The sequence below is a fragment of the Cryptomeria japonica genome, chromosome 7 (assembly GCF_030272615.1).
Source record: "Cryptomeria japonica chromosome 7, Sugi_1.0, whole genome shotgun sequence".
Lineage (NCBI taxonomy): Eukaryota > Viridiplantae > Streptophyta > Pinopsida > Cupressales > Cupressaceae > Cryptomeria > Cryptomeria japonica.
The window spans coordinates 320,760,822-320,776,292 of NC_081411.1; positions in this window are offsets into that span (position 1 = coordinate 320,760,822).

The following is a 15,471-nucleotide window of genomic DNA, read 5'->3' on the forward strand; positions in this document are numbered from 1 at the left end:
CATCTGATTTTTTCTAGATCTTAGTTTGTGGCTCCATGGGGTATCTGTAGTAGACCATTTTCAACAAGTTACTTCAATTATTCATTTTTTAATCCTAATTTCATAATTACCTTCTAATTTCAACCAAGAAAGAGGGTAACAAACACATAAAGAATGAGTCTAATTAGAATTTCAGCCCTTTCTATATTTGGATTGTGGCTAGATCAATTGGATTCACCCCACTTTTAATGTAGTGGTCCACCAAGTAGTATTAGTGGTTTTATTATCTTAAATAGTGAAACCCTAATTTTACACCATTACATTTTGGTGAATCAGACTTCTTGCATGCTTATTTTTTATTTATGATCTTAGATTTGATTTATAGGCATTTAAACAATAAATTTTGCACTCACAAATCATATTTACAATTAAATTACATAAATTAAGTGGTTAATTTCATAAACCCTAATTTATTATTATAAAAATTGACTTGTCAGTTTGCATAATTTTTCACTTGTGTCTTTCATTCTAATTTGGGTGTGTTGTAAGGAAGTTAAGTAGTGAAACAACTTCCTACACTAACCTTGAGAGGAGGATAATACAATTTTTTTAACAGATTGTTACAACAGTTACAGAAACCTAATAGAAATAGACACAATAACATGCATACCATAACACAATGATTTACGTGGGTAAAACCCTTTCAAGAGAAAAACCCCACACTCCAAAAGTAGCTCAATATATTATTTTGCAATTAATAATATATTACAATATACTTATAGAGCAAGATCTTCGTAGGAGTACCAGTAATTAGAGACTCAAAGGTAACTCAATTGCCATAAGATTCTTACACACAACCTCTATCTCACACACCTCATCTATAGGAGATACAATACAAGAAACTGTCAAACCATATTACAAAACCATGGGTTGAAACCAGCCAATAAGTATAGTTGACCTTATCTCCAATCTAGATTCCCTATGACGTTTTAAAAAGAACATGTACATGTGTCCCTCCCTTTTCTAGCCAATTTATGTGTCTGATATAAATTATATTTCTTATTTTTGGAGTACAAACTTCTGGAGGCCATAACTTGCAAATAGTGTGTTTGATTGACGAATCATTTGAAGCGCTAGAAAGATCGCAAAGTTCTCTATCATCTTGTAAATGGATACATAGTTTACACCCATTTTTTAGGGAATTTGAGAAGGTCTAAAGTCCCTAAAATTAATTTTAAACCTTCAATTGCACCCCTCCAAAACAAAAAACTTTAATATCTTCAAAACTAGTTGTGGTGAAACTTTACCAGCATTCTTTTCTAGCCAACCAGAAGCTTCTTGGAGAATTTCAAAATACTTAGTGCTTAAATGAAAAATTACTATAAATAGTAAGCTCATGTAAATGCAAGGTTGAGACACCATTTTCTCAATATTCTCCCACTTGTCGAACACCTTGCAAGTGCAAAGGGAGTATCAACACAATGAATCAATTGCTATGGGCCACGAGGCTGATAGACTCCAAACACCATCTAAACTTCTCTGTGAGCTCACAACCTTAGTTAAAGAATCTGCAACATTCATCAAAGGTTCTACCTTAACCACCTTCACCCTACCATCTTTGACCATATATTTGACAAAATGATACTAAACATCAATGTGCTTGGTCTGAGCATGTAATGTAATATTTTAGCTAGGCATATCACACTTTGACTGTCACAATATATTGTCACTAATCCTCATTTTATTCCAATATTTGAACACAGTCTCTTAAGACAAATGGCCTCTTTACAAGCATGAGTAGCTTCCATATACTCTACTTCAATAGTGGACAAAGAAACCACAACCTGTCTCTTACTCATCCAACTAATTACACCACCAAATAGAGTAAATATATAAGCACTGGTAGATCTTCCGCTATCAATATCACCTACTTAGTATGAATCCAAATAACCATGAATATCAAGGGAAATCACGTCTCCAACTAAATTACCATGAGAACATAAAGAATACTCTAAGGTACCCTTCAAATATTTGAAGACTCTTTTGACTTCATCCCAATGAACTCTACCAACATTAGACATATATCTAGATAGAACTCCCACTACTTGGGTAATGTATGATCTAGTATAGATCATAGAATACATCAAACTTCCAACTACACTTTGGGGTTAGTGCAGGATCAAGGGGGGCCAAAAAGTGGTTATGTGAAAAAAATAGCCTTCCTCACTCACCTAAAAATGCAAAAATCCATGTTGACTTTTTGCTTGGCCTGGGTGTCAGTACACCTTGGCCTGGTAATTACCTATGCAAATCGAATATTCGATAATTTTATTTGTAATTTTAATTTAAAAAATATATTATATTTTACATATTATATAATATATTATTATATTATATAATATATATAATGTAATAATATATTATATAATATATTATTACATTATATATATTATATAATATAATAATATATTATATAATACGTATTAAATAATATATTATTATATTATATTATAATATAATACTATATTATATAATACATATTATATAATACAATATTATATTATATTATATATTATAATATATATAATATAATACAATACGTATTATATAATATATTATTATATTATATATGTTATTAAAAAATAATTTAAGTATAAAAATTGGATATCCGATTTTCTGAGACTTTTATATTTCGACAGTGACAACCCCTGAGTCATTGTTAACTCACGGGCCACGCGATTTCATCAAAATCCGATATCTGCTGCACCCGATATCCAGTGTTTTGACAAAAAATTGCTATAAAATAGATTTAGAGGTAATAATTTTATCATTTTGAATCATTTTTATTTATTTTTTGTTCTTTTTGTTAATATTTATTTGATTTTTCATTGAAAATATGGTTTTTTTCATGAAAACTAGGTTTTTTAAAATCAAATACCTAATTGTTTAAATTTTTTAACTAAATTTAATTGTTTACATTCAATTAGGTTAAAAATGGGGGATAACAATGAAAATAATGACAAACCACAACTGCAACAACCAAACCCTCATTTGCCAAACCCCCCCTCAATTTAGGATTTGATTGCACAAAATTTGAATGAATTGAGGGGGATTGCAGAAGTATATCGTAGGATCCATCGTCTAAACCCAATGTTTGATCCTCTCACGTCGATCATAAAAAGTATGGAAACCATGACTGAGGAGCACAATGCTGCCCTTTTGTGGCGAGATTCTATGAGGGAAAAATATGTAGATGGCTTGTCATATAAGGATATCAAGGATCTCGAGATATCCAAAGCCAAAATTGCCTCATTGTTTGTCAATCCCCGTACTGGTCAGCCCGTAGTTCCCAAAAAAATAAAACTTTCTATTAAATGGTGCATAAATGATGGGATTGTGAAAAACTTTTGGGATCGTTGGTGGATGGTTTTAGACAACACATGGAAGCCTCCCACCAAATGCCCATGTATCTTGTTGAAGTGGATCGTCAAGTCTTTGTCTTCGTGCAAGTGCTCTATCCAAAGTTTTACGGTTTATGTTAAAATCAACACAAGCTTGTCTAATTTGACGAGACTTCCTCAATTGATGGCTTACTAAGGAGGTTGTAATCACTCTTCGAGCAGCTCTCTTATCTCTTTCATTGGTATTCTTTCCAATAGAATTGAGAGTGTCAAATAGATTTTTTGCAATAATAGAATTTCTCTCCATCTTCTTGTTCATATGAATCTTCAATTTGTTTAGCAATGGTCTCATCTTTATCATCTTTAGCAATTGAACAAAGAGTTGGCATTGCTCGGTCAATGTCTTATTGCTAAAATTTTGGTTGAAAAGTTGTGTAGCCCACAACCAAACGGTTCTTGTTGACCTCTTGCCTTCAAGATTCGCAATAATGTTCTCATCGATTTCAAATAGCCATTTTGGGGTTATTGAAGGTCTTGGATTTGGAATTTGTCTTTCATCCATGAGAGGTTCTTCATTTATAAAGTAATTAGGTGTTACACATGGTTCACTTTGTTGAGCAATTCCACCTTCAATGTTAAAGTTTTCCACATTTTCACCTTCCATGTCAAAATTTTCCACATGTTGAGAATTTTCATTATCACTTTCAACATTTTCAAAAGTTTCAATATTTTCACTTTCAAAATCTACATTTTCATTTTCAATAACTTGTGGCACATTTTTAAATTCAATTTCCTCTTCAGTTGAAGTAACATTAGCAATATTTAACATACATTGTCTTCTCCTCCTATGAAATTCTCTATCTCTTTCTCTATACACTTCATTTTGGTCATTTGAAAGTTTTCTTTTGCATTTAGACTTCCAACGACTACTACTCCCCATTTCCCTCCACACATATGCTCCTTCGTGATTGACAATGTAAGTTTTCACTTTAAGAATCTCCCAAAAGCACAAATTTGTCTCTAGCTGTCTGAAAACCCGTGATCCTTGACAAAAACTAGAATATGCAAACTGTGGGCTGTTGGAATCTACAAAATGGCCCACAAACCCTTTTTTCTTGGTTTTTTGTACTAAAATCGAATATCCGATTTTAGTACAAAAATTTGTGGTCCCCAAAAATTTTCCCATTGCCGCCATTTATTTAGTAAACTGCCACATGGTAGAAATCTGATATCCAATTAAATCAGATATCAGATTTTATTAGTCACATTTAAGAGAGAGAGAGAGAGAATGAGAGAGGGAGAGAGAGAGAGGGAGAGAGAGAGAGAGAGGGAGAGAGAGAGAGAGAGAGAGAGAGAGAGAGAGAGAGAGAGAGAGAGAGAGAGAGAGAGAGAGGGAGAGAAGGAGAGAGAGAGACCATATGACCCCTATGGTATCGTTAGGGGTCATATGGTGTCTTAAGGGGTCCTATGGTATCGTTAGGCATCGTATGGTGTCTTGGGACACCATAGGACCCCTTAAGACACCAAATCATGTCGTTAGGGGTCATCTGGTGTCCTAAGGAGTCATATGGTGTCCTAAGAACCCTTATGACCTCCTAGGACACCATATGACCCCTAATGACACCATATTGGGTTGCTTTGGGTCATATTGTGTCCTAAGGGGTCATATTATGGCCTACGACCCCTTAGGACACCATATGACCCCTAACAACATGACTTGGTGTCTTAAGGGGTCCTATGGTGTCGTTAGGGGTCATATGGTGTCCATAATGGCATCATAATGGGTTGTATGGTCTCCCAAGACACCATATGACCCCTATGGACAACATAGGACCCCTTAAGACACCAAATCATGTCGTTAGGGGTCATATGGTGTCCTAAGGGGTCATATGGTGTCCCATGAACCCTTATGACCTCTTAGGATACCATATGACCCCTAATGACACCATATTGGGTCGCTTTGGGTCATATTGTATCCTAAGGGGTCCTATGGTGTCCGAAGACACCATATGACCCCTATGGACACCATATGACCCCTAACGACACCATAGGACCCCTTAAGACACCAAATCATGTCGTTAGGCATCATATGGTGTCCTAATGACATGATTTGGTGTCGTAAGGGGTCCTATGGTATCGTTAGGGGTCATATGGTGTCCATAGGTGTCATATGGTGTCTTGGGACACCATAGGACCCCTTAAGACACCAAATTGTGTTGTTAGGTGTCATATTGTGTCCTAAGGGGTCGTAAGACACAATATGACCCCTAACGACATGATTTGGTGTCTTAAGGGGTCCTATGGTGTCATTAGGGGTCATATGGTGTCCATAGAGGTCATATGGTATCTTCAAACACCATAGGACCCCTTAGGACACAATATGACCCAGAGTGACCCAATATGGTATCATTAGGGATCATATGGTGTCCTAAGAGGTCATAAGGGTTCATGGGACACCATATGACCCCTAACAACATGATTTGGGGTCTTAAGGGGTCCTATGGTGTCCATAGGGGTCATATGGTGTCTTGGGACACCATACGACCTGTTATGACACCATATTGGGTCGCTTTGGTTCATATGGTGTCCTAAGGGGTCATATGGTGTCTTACGACCCCTTAGGAGACCATATGACCCCTTAAGACACCATATTTGGTCGTTATGGGTCATATTGTGTCCTAGTAGGTCATATTGTGTCATATGACCCCTTTAAGACATCATATGACTCCTTAGGACACCATTAAACCCCTAATGACACCATATTGGGTTGCTTTGGTTCATATGGTGTCTTACAACCCCTTAGGAGAACATATGACCCATAACACACAATTTGGTGTCTTAAGGGGTCATATGGTGTCCTAGGACACCATATGATGCCTATGGACACCATTTGACCCCTAATGACACCATAGGACCCCTTAAGACACCAAATAATGTCGTTAGAGGTCATATGGTGTCCTAAGGGGTCGTAGGCCACAATATGACCCCTTAGGACACAATATGACCTAAAACGACCCAATATGGTGTCATTAGGGGTCATATGGTGTCCTAAGAGGTCATAAGGGTTCATGATGTCTTAATCTCTCTCTCTCTCTCTCCCCTAATCTCATAAGGGTTCATGATGTCTTAATGTCATAAGGGTTCATGATGTCTTATGATGTCTTAATCTCTCTTTGTCCCCCTCTCCCCTAATCTCTCTCTCTCTCTCTCCCCAAATCTCTCTCTCCCTCTCCTTCTCTCTCTCTCTCTCTCTCTCCCCTAATCTCTCTCTATCTCTCTCTCTCCCTTCCCCCTCCCCATATCTCTCCCTCTGTCTCTCTGTCTCTCTCTCCCCTAACCTCTCTCTCTCTCTGTCTCTCTCCATCTCCGGTAATCTCTTTATCTCTCTACCTTCCCTCCCCTCCCTCCCTCTCTATCTCTCTCTCCCTTCCCCCTCCCCATCTCTCTCTCTCTCTCTCTCTCTCTCTCTCCTAATCTCTCTCTATCCCTCTCCCCTATTCTCTCCATCTCTCTCTCTCTCTCCCTCCCCCCTACCCATCTCTCCCTTCCCCCCTCCCCATCTCTCTCTCTCTCCCCTAATCTCTCTCTATCCCTCCCCCCTCCCTCCCTCCCTCTCTCTCTCTCTCCCCCAACTCCCCCCTCTCCCTCTCCCTCTCCCTAATATCATATACTAATTTATTTATAAATTAATATATTAATAAACAAATCTAGTTAGAGAATTTACTGATTAAAATCGGATATTGTGTCCTAAGGGGTCATATTGTGTCTTACGACCTCTTAGGACAACATATGACCCATAATGACACAATTTGTGTGTGTGTGTGTGTGTGTCTCTCTCTCTCTCTAAAATATGACTAATAAAATCCGATATCAGATATCGGATTTCTGCCATCGCCATTGATGTGGCAGTTTAGTAAATATAGGGCGGCAACAGGAAAATTTTTGGGGACCACAAATTTATATATTAAAATTGGATATCTGATATAATCGGATATTCGATTTTTGTAGTCAAATTTTCAAATTTCAAATTTCGGCTCGGGAATGCTTTGGTATTTGGCTTGGAAGTGACAAGCCTGGAAAGTCAACTAAAAAAAACGTGTTTTTCAGTATTCCTTGATTTTCCAGACTTTACACTAGTGGTTGATGACAATTTTGTAGCCAAAATTGATAAAATGAAAAGGGGTTTTTAAGGACGTTCCTAGCTTTCCAAAAATATAAGGCTTGTCTTATTTCGACTTTAATAAATAATTATTATTTATTTTCTAATTGAATTTAGATAATAGTCCTGATTGATATACTGATTGAAAAATACTCAACTTTCAAACGATATAACATTTTTTGAATCCGAAACATGCGTCACATCCTATGCTTCATCTACTATAGGGAAAAATTTTTTAAAAAAAAAATTCATAAGGTTTTGACCAAGTTAAGGTGGTCAGACGTAGGAGTTTCTGAATTTCAGAAAAGCTGTAGTAAAAAATTCATAAATAATTATTTACTTTATAAAAAATTTAAAAAAATATGTGTCACATCCAAACATGAGTCTAATACTTATATTATAAATATTATAAAAAAATAATATGATTTGATTGTGATTAGGGTGGTCAGACATACATCTACTTCTTATTTTTTTCCCAAAATTTTAGTACCACTGCATTGAAATTTGAAATTTTCATCAAATAAGATTTTTTTTCCAAAAAACAACTAGTAGCTTAGAAACTGCATTCAATTTTATATATATTCTCTTCTTACATATTTTAAAAATAATGTTCACAACTTATTCAAATTTTCATGTCAAGTTGCATAACTCTGATTTTCTAAAATTTCATTGCCACTTAAGTGCCTGTTTTGGCACACCATGATCCTACACATACCCTTTGGTAAGGTACTTTTCTCATGTCTTCCATCTTAGATGGAGATGTAGGACAATCTGTAATAGATAATTTCATTTGAACTGTAAAAGGAACACACAATGGTCTACAATCCTGCATGTTGAACCTCTGTAACATTGAATTCACATACTTACTCTGGCCTACTCATATCTTTCTATTTTCTTCATCTCTTTTAATTTCCATCCCAAGAATGTTCTTTGCTGCACCAAGATCTTTCATTTCAAATTTAGCAGTGAGTTAAGACTTTAGTTTTGAAATCATACCTTTCCCTTTACCAATGAATAACATATCATCAACATACAATGCAATGTATAGGAACTGATCACCATCAGATTTATAATAAACACAGTGATCTAATTTAGAACATTCAAATCCCAAACTCAACACATATGTATCAAATTTTTTGTACCACATCCTAGGACTTTATTTCAGGCCATACAAAGATTTCTTTAATTTATAGACTAAATTACTTTTACCTTTCACCACATAGTGCTCTGGCTGTGTCATACAAATATCCTCCTCTAAATCACCATGAAGGAAAGTAGTTTTCACATCCATTTTCTCAACCTCTAAATCATAAGCAACAACAATAGAAAGAAAAAATCTAATGGATGTCATTTTTGCAACAGAAGAAAATATCTCATCATAATCAACGCCCTCAACTTGAGAGTAGCCTTTTGCAACCAACCTTGCTTTATACTTCTCCATAGCTCCATTCAAACCAATCTTTTTCTTGAACACCCATTTACAACCAATAGGCTTTCGTCCTTCAGGAAATGGTACAAGATCCAATGCATCATTATTTTTCGAAGCTACCATTTCTTCTTCAATAGAAATCTTCCAGGATTCTACATCATTCATACCTAATGCCTCTTCTACAGATTTTGATTCATCCACATTAGTATTATTGGCATTATGTTGTCATTGATGTGTTGTCACTGATGTCAACCAGTATGTAATGGTCACCGGTAAGTAAGTAAGTAAGTAGTGGTGACTGGTATGGGTGAAGTAAATAGTGATGTCAACTGGTATGAAGGATGGAGTGTGTAGCTAGACAAAGAGAAATATAATGCAATCAGTAAATGGGTTTAGTGGATGGACTAGCATGTTTGATGGAAGGCCAATTTGATCCACCGACAAAGAAGAGGTCAGTAGGTATGAAGGTCCACTGGTGAAGTTAGGTTATACTGGTAAGGTGAGTTGAATCGGTAGTATGTCTTGGTCGGTGAAGGATGTCAAACCGATTTTGTAGTCCTAACCATAGGTGGATGTCGACAAGGATGACAGGTGGACACCAAGTGGTGAGCACACAGAGGTCGGTGAAGTGTTCATCAACGTGGTAGTTCACAAGAAGGTCAACATTAATGAAGAACCCACAAATCATGCGATGATGGTAGGATATTGTGGCTCAAGGGAGACAGAGTGGCAAGCTGATTGAATTGAACTTGCAAGATGACCTGATCCTTGTACTCGTTGGCTGAAGGAAATAATCGAGCCATTAAAGGCGATTGACAAAGAAACGCCAAAAATCATGTTACAGACATCTAAAAAAATAGAAAACGTGCATTGGAAGGCAAGGATATGGGAGTGCAGTTTTATATGATGCAGATCATCTTTCCAGAAAAGGAGATCCGATCAAATCTAATATAGGTTGAGTTGGTAGAGTAAAACCCTAGCACACCACCATTTGAGTGTTTCTTTTGGCGGGAGCCCTAACATATAAATATGTGAACTCGAGACTGAAGATGGTGATGTTGGCTATGAGTTAAGAGTTACAAGAGAGCTTGAGAGAGAAGAGAGACTATATGCTTGAGAGTTATTTCACAAAGAGTTAGAGTGTCAAGTTAGTAGGCTGAACCGGTGAGAGGTTCTAACCAGCAGAGATAGAGTAACTGGTAAACTATTATAATCTTAACAGTCAAGCATACCGGTATAGATTGAATGGTTAGGAAGGCATCCAAGTGTGATAATGTGTAGGGTGAGGTTCTAAGAAAGAGAAGAGAGGAAAAGAGTAACTGGTAAGAGATTAGAGAGAGCAATATTATAACCAATAGTAGAAGGACTGGTGAAAAAGAGGAAGGTGATAACTGACAGACATCAGTTGATTAGGTGTTGCAAAACTCATTTGCAACTAGGTGCTATCATTGCATTAAAATTATATTTCATTGTATTACACTGAGTTGGTGCTTGGTGCAGGGGTTGGTGATCCTTGGGTTGGTGCCCTAAATCATTTGTAACCTGTTGTTTCATTGTGAGGCTTGATTGGAGTAGTAGACTCCAACATCATTTCTCACCGAGGTTTTTCCCATATAGATTTTTCCTTGTACATCTGGTGTTGTGGGTTATACATTTGTGTGTTTGCCTCTTTTGATATCCTCTCATATCTTACTGGCTTGATTGCTTAGTGTGTAGGTTGTTAATCGATACTCAAAGCTTGGTTTAAAGAGAAATTTTTTGAGGAACCACTGATTCACCCCCCTTTGAGTAGGACATTGTGTTAAATAATTGGTATCAGATCCTAGGTTCCCAATTGATTAAAGCTTTCTCTAGCTTGGGTAGACTCTGGTCAAAGAACACAATGGAAAGAAATGAGTCTGCCTCCTCAAAAGCCCCCATGTTTGATGGATCTAACTATTCCTTTTGGAGCAAAATAATGGAGACCTATCTTTCCTCTCTTGGTTTTTATGTGTGGATGTATGTCAAGAATGGGTATACTATCCTTAGTGTTCCTTTCACTGATCCAGATGCTAAGAAGGAGTATGAGAACAATGCAAAGGCTAAACTTGCTATTCTAAGTGGGTTGTTAGATAATGAGTTCGTCAAGGTCATGCACTATGCATCCACCAAGGAGACTTAGGATAAATTGAAAAGATTATTTAAGGGAGATGCCAAAGTCAAAGAGGCCAAGATACAATCACTAAGAGGTTAGATTGAAGGATTGAAGATGAAAGATGAAGAAAAGGTTCTAGATTACATTCATAGAATAGATGAAACTGTAAACACCATCGGAGGACTTGGAGAGGAAATTGCTGATCAAATTATTGTCAAAAAGGTACTTAGATCCCTCACATTTAAGTATGATACTAAGGTTTCTGCCATAGAGGAAGCCAAGGATCTAAAAACCTTTACAATGGATGATTTATTAGGCTCCTTAACTGCCTATGAAATGAGGACAACTAGTGAATCATCTTCAAGGAAAGAAGAAGCTTTCAACTCCATCAAAAAGGGCAAGGAAGAGGTTGCTCATAAGGATCTAGTGAAGACTCAGATGCAAAGGTAGCAAAATTTGTCAGAAAGCTCAAGAAAGGATCCAGTAAGTATAAAGGAAAGTTACCACTCGAATGCTTCAACTATGGTAAAGTTAGACACTTTGTTGTAAATGTCCCTATAATGAAACTAGTGGAGATGAACAAAGAACTTTTGGCAGATCTTTCGGTAAAAACAAAGAAAAGAAAGTTTACCGGAAAGAAAGAAGAAGCTACCAGAAGAAGAATAACTTATATACCATTGAGGATGATGCCACAGATGAAGAGAGTGCATCAATAGATGACTCCCATCAAGATGAAAGAGAAGTTAATCTCTTTATGGCACTAGATGAACCGGTTGTGGAAGATGAGGAAGATGAAGACATTGAAGCTGAAGTGGATCTAGAAGGCGAGCTCATAAGTTCTCTTGAGGAGTTAATTAAGACAAGAAGAGAGCTCAAGAAAGTCAAGCTTGCTGTAGCAGAAGAACAAGATCACTTGAAGCAATCTCTGGATGAGTCCAAGCGAGTGACTTCTGACTTGAAACTCCAGTTGGAAGAAGCCAACAATATATGTGAAGTTACATCCTTTGATTTGATGAAAAAGGAAAAGGAGCATCAAGACCTAGAAGAAGAAATAGTGAAGCTCAGAAAGGAGCTTGAAAAGAGTAAGGATGAACTAAAAATGAGGAGCAAATATGAGGGTAGCACATAAGCCTTGGATAAGATGTTGAGCAAATAGAAGCAATCTAAAGATACCGGTGGCTTAGGATTTGAAGAAGGACAAAGTTCAAACAACAAAGATACATCTGATAAGGAGATACAATTCACTTCTTCAAGTGAAGGTGAAGAGAAGAAAACATTCATAGTAAGAAAGGATACCAGCAAGAAGTCTTATGCAGAAGCCGTTAGAAACTGCCACACAAACTGGTATACACAATCAATGAGCCGGAGGCCACATACAATCTACCAAAATGGAGATCTTCAGAGAAATGCAAAGGTTGATCATGAAGGGTTCACTAGAGTTAGCAACATGAAAGGAAGACCCCTGATGAGACAAATGTTTGCAAGGCTAAGGCAACCAAACCAGTATGTTCCAAATTTTCATGGTTATTGTTACCGGTGTAACAAATTTGGACATAGGTTAGCTAAATATAGATTAATGAATAAGCCCATTGTGAGTTATGAAAATAGAAATTATCTTGCTGCACTCCGGGAGATGAATGTCATCTGCTATCAATGTATTGGATCGGGTCATAGAAGTTATGAGTATAGGAGAATTCAACCGGTTTCCTACAATAATTTTTCAAACTCATCATTTAATATGAATTTAAAGTGTTATAATTGTCACAAGTTTGGACATATTGAAAAGTATTATAAAAATAGGAAAAACATGCTGAAGAGGAGAGCTCCTGAACATGAACCGGTAGTCATACTGGAGCATAAAATAGTAGTTGAGAAGAAGGAGGAAACTCAACTTGTTTGGGTTGAGAAAGAAAAGGTCAAAGTAGAATCAAGTCTGATAGTGTAGACTTCCCTACATGCATGAAGAAGAAACTTGTGGGTTGTAGACAGTGGCTATTCCAACCACATGACCGGTGATAAAAATAAATTTATCAAGCTTGAAGATTGGAATGGTGGCTTAGTGAGGTTTAGAAATGACTCATTTATCAAGATAAAGGGAAAAGGTACTCTAAATATTGATGGTAAACTGAAATCACATTATGTATATTATGTGGAAGACCTGAAGCACAATTTACTAAGTGCCAGTTAGATGTGTGACAACGGTTGTAAATTCACCTTTGATTGTACTGTTTGCCAAATAAATAAGGAGAGTATTGATCAGGTTGTAGTAGAAGGCAAGAGGACAGATGGAAATGTAAACAATCTGAAACAATGTTTTGAATCCTAATGCATGTTGGGAAAAGTGGATGAAAGCTGGTTGTGGCACAAAATATTAGGCCACATACATTTTGATAATCTAGTTGCAATAAGAAAAAAGGGTTGTGTGAGAAATATACCTCCCATCATCAAACCGGTAAGCACATTTTGTGATGAATGTGTGAAAGGAAAGAAGACTAAAGTGAGCTTCAACACAAAAGAACACAACACATCAAGACCACTTGAACTTGTACATACAGATCTGTGTGGTCCGACTGGGACAAGAGCTCTTGTCGGTGAGAGATACTTTATGCTCTTCATTGATGAATATTCAAGAATGACATGGCTCACTTTCCTACAACATAAATCATAAGCGTTTGATAGATTCAAGACCTTCCAAAAAATGGTGGAAAAGGAAAGTGGATGCAAGCTCAAATGCCTAAGATCCGACTGTGGTGGAGAGTTCACATCAAATGAGTTTGAAGAATACTGTGAGAGACATGGAATCAGAAGACAATACTGAGCCCCCATGACACCACAACAAAATAGTGTGGTAGAAAGGAAAAACAGGATAGTCAAGGAGTTGGCCATAACCATGTTGAATGAGGCAAGTTTGTCGGATATGTATTGGAAGGAAGCGGTTCATACTGCAACATATACTTTGAACTAGGTTCAGTTGAGAACAAACAACAATATGACACCTTATGAACTATGGTATGATCGAAAACCATCAGTCAAATAATTCAAAGGATTTAGAAGTAAATATTTTATCAAAAGAGACATGGATGGTTTAGGTAGTTTTGATTCTAGGATTGATGAAGGGATCTTCCTTGGTTACTCAACTCATTGTAGGGCCTACAAATGCTACAACAAAAGACTAAGAAGAGTCATTGAGAGTGCGCATGTAAGAATTGATGAGGATATGCATGAAGAAAGACAAGCACAAGTGAACCAGTATGATGATTCCATTGATGAAGGTGAAGATGTTCAGCCAAACAATGAACCAAAAGAAGCATCCAATAAGGTCCCTAACTGGTATGTGCAGAAAAACCACCTAGAAGAGAAGATTTTAGGTAATAAGAATGATGGTGTGCAGACTAGAAGAAGACTTTCCCGGAATGATGAACAAGTCAATTTATGCCTCATGACTAAGATGGAACCTAAGACATTCAATGAGGCTAGCAAAAGTAAAAAATGGATGGATGCAAAGGAAGAGGAGTTGCAACAGATTGGGAATTAGTCCCTAGAATGAAAGATAACAACATCATTCGCACCAAATGGGTCTACCAGAACAAGATGAATGAAGAAGGTAAAATTGTTAGGCATAAAGCTAGGCTTGTCTGCAAGGGTTACTCTCAAGTACAGGGCATTGACTTTGAAGAAACATTTGCACCAGTAGCTAGAATAGAAGCAATTAGGATGTTTCTAGATTTTTTATGCCTACAAGGGTTATAAGGTATATCAAATGGATGTAAAATATACCTTCCTCAATGAAAATTTGGAAGAAGAAGTGTACATGGAGAAACCAGAAGGGTTTTTGTTACATGATGATGAAACCTTTGTGTGCTGATTGAAGAAAGCCATGTATGGTTTAAAGAAGGCTCCTAGAGCATGGTATTCAAGGCTAGATAAGTACATCAAGGAGAAATGATTCAAAAATGGAAGTGCTGACAACAATCTATACATCAAGGCCGATGGAAACCACATGATCATAGTGGTTGTGTACATGTAGATGACATCATTGTTGGAGGCAACAAGGACACTCTTTGCAAAGATTTTGTTGATCAGATGCAGTTAGAGTTTGAGATGTCAATACTTGGAGGGTTGACATACTTTCTTGGTTTGTATATATCTCAGCTAAATAAGGGAATATCCATCTCACAAACCAAGTATGCAAAGGACATGCTAAAGAAGTTTCAAATGGAGGACTGCAAATTGGTGGGTACCCCCATGGTGAACAAAAACAAATTGAGCAAGAATGATGAGTCACTAGTAGTGAATCAGACCTTGTATAGATCCATGATTGGAAATTTATTGTATCTAACTACCTCTAGACCAGATATAGTGCAGGAAG